General features: G+C 42.2%; 1 pseudogene; it reads right to left on the reverse strand.

Moving 5' to 3' along the window:
* Positions 1-255: 255 nt before the first annotated feature.
* LOC101839312 lies at positions 256-2166 on the reverse strand (annotated as a pseudogene).
* Positions 2167-2784: the final 618 nt, after the last annotated feature.

Genomic DNA, 2784 nt, shown 5'->3' on the forward strand with positions numbered 1-2784 from the left:
ATCACGTAATGCTTTAATATGTGCGTACATGGGGGCAATGTTTAAATAAGACCAAGCAAGCATGAATTCTCATTCCTTTGTCCTCACTTTATAGAGAACACATTAAAGAAAATCCTTTCCCATTGTATTTTATCAGGGTATTTGCCCCTAAATAAGTAGAGAACAGAGAGACCTAAAAGAGAGGCCAACTTATTATAGGAGGGAAGGAGGGTGAAGTGATGCAACTTGGTCCCATGGGCTGAAGAAAGTTATAAACTAAAAAGAAAATAACAAAAGGAGACTGGGATCCATCAGTGTTCCCTGGGAGTCATCCTTGACCTCATCCTCCTCTCCTTCCTCCACTTCAGAATCATCATCATCTTCATCTCTTCACCATCATCCTAAGTGTCTTCCAGTTCTCCCTCTTCTTTTTCTTCGTCATCATCAGCCGCATATTCCCATTTTTCTTCATCATCATCATCATCATCATCCCTATCAGGAACCAAACAGTACTACAAAGGGTGTGGTCAAGCTTCTTTGATGGCCTTTCCTAACTCATAGGCATCTGCGACATCAGAATGGCCAGTAAACCAGTAGAGCAGTTTTCTGGGTCCTCACACTGCCTCTTCCTGCTGGCCTTGCTCTGCATTAGACTTGAGGGTTTTGTCAAATCCTCTACAGATTGCCAATGTATTTCCGTGGACCTTGAAGATGGCTTGCCACTCCCATTCAGATTAAATTCTTTGCAGAGAACTTGGTTTTCCAAGTAAAAATTTTCATCAACATAAACATTTATTCTGTAACCTGATTTTGTGTCTTCAATTCTGTCTCTTCAACTCTGGTCAAATACTACACAGCCACTTCATCCTCCTCCCCAAGCAGTGCAGACACTTGTGGATGGTTGACAAATGGTTTTATACCCAAATGTGGTATTTTGGCAATAAATTCTGTTCTACTTTCAAAATTTCCTCATCTGGCTCATTAGTTAGCTCTGTCCTATTTGGTACTTTATATCCAACTGCTTCTTGCTGTTCTAACCTTGGCAGGCTGGGAGAGGCCAATGTGTCTTCCAGCTTTGGGACAGGAGTGTGTCTGGGTTTCTTGGGATGAGACAGGAGTACAAATTGCCAGCTTTAGGCCATGGCACAAGGGGGCTGTCTAGAAGTCAGAGGCCAGAGTCCTCCACTCCCATGCCCATGCTTCCCATGGGAAGAAATTCTCATGAGCTGTGGCTGCCTCAGGAGTGAGAGGTTTAAGTCACCCTCTACAGTAGTGAGATATCTACCCTGCCCACACCTATTGCACTGACCATGTCCATTTGGGCATGGTCACAGGTGAAGATGTGATGGAGGGAGGACTAGATCTGGGGTCCCAGCCTCTAGGGCTCACTCTTGCTTCCAGTTGGGTCACAGGGAGCAGCCTGGGGGGATCCTTGGAGCTAGAACCTGCTGGGGTCACCTGCCTCTTGTATAAGTGCATTCTTCCCGAATAAACTTCACTTAGCCTGTACTGAGTCTGATGAATCTTGATTCTCACACAATCTGGGACCAAACAGGCATGGTCACTGCTACAGGGGTGGCTATCTCACTACACCCTATAGTGAAGATGTTTAAAATCCTTTCTTGGAGATTTTTGAAACATATGATTCATTATTGTTATCTATAGGCTTTCAGTCAGTTTTGTTGAATGAACAAAAATAATAATTTTATGCCTGTTCAAATGTAATTATTCTAATTGTCTAGAACACACCTCTTGTAACTCCAGAGAAAAAGACCTGACAAACTTCCAAATCCTTTCAAGTTGAAGAAAAGTATGAACTGAAATGCATTTCCTCTAACTTAATGATGTGACACTTCTTTCTCAGTTGGGCTCCAATCTAAAGAAGTCACTGTTTGGTTGCTAATATTGTGAGGAGTCCCTTGTATTGTGACTCTGACACTCAAATCTCACCTCTATCTGGACACACTGATCACATACCTGTCCACTGCACAGATTCCCGAACAGGGCAGTCCCACTGATCAGGCCCTTTCAATACCTTTAAGGTGTTGTTGTCTGAACTGGTGGCAGAGTTAAAACTATGTCAACTGGGTTTCATTCTATCATTGATAATCACTGACAATACCCAAAAATGTGGATAATAATTATTGTCACATAACCTAGTTGAGAAGCTCACCTAAAATTTAACATGTTTCTCAATTCACCTCTTTACTACACACACACACACACACACACACACACACACACACACACACACACACACACATGCAGTAATGTGCAGGTTCTTCTGGATTTTCCCTATCTTCCTTTTCTTTATTTACAGATAGACAAGAATGCCTTGTGAGTAAAACAGACTCTAAGTCAATTTAAGTTAAACACACATGAGTGTGGGATCTAGTAATTTGAGGAAGTGAGGTGTCAAAGAGTAGAATTGACTCAGGTAGGAATTGACTCAAAATACCAAAATATCATCAGAAAAATGATCAAAACACAAGTACCATGAGGACACTAAGTTTTCATCTATGCTCTGTGTTGCCTGTGATTTTTTTCACACATCCCCTAGATGGGTTGTCTCTGGGTCTTTCACAGGCAGGTGTTTTCTACATTTAGGCAAGATGGTTATGAAAGTTAGACTTATAACTGACCATTCCAATGTAAGGTAGCAGAAATTCTGTTTTCAACACCCCCCACAGAGAGCCCTACAAATTGATCTGGAAAATTCATGGCTGGGTTAGCAGGCTTGCCCTGACCTCTGATGTGATCCTCAGTTCTGATGACATGCGGACTCACACTTTCATCAGAGAATGC

This window comes from Mesocricetus auratus, unplaced genomic scaffold (assembly GCF_017639785.1).
Source record: "Mesocricetus auratus isolate SY011 unplaced genomic scaffold, BCM_Maur_2.0 Super-Scaffold_100006, whole genome shotgun sequence".
Classification (NCBI taxonomy): Eukaryota; Metazoa; Chordata; class Mammalia; order Rodentia; family Cricetidae; genus Mesocricetus; species Mesocricetus auratus.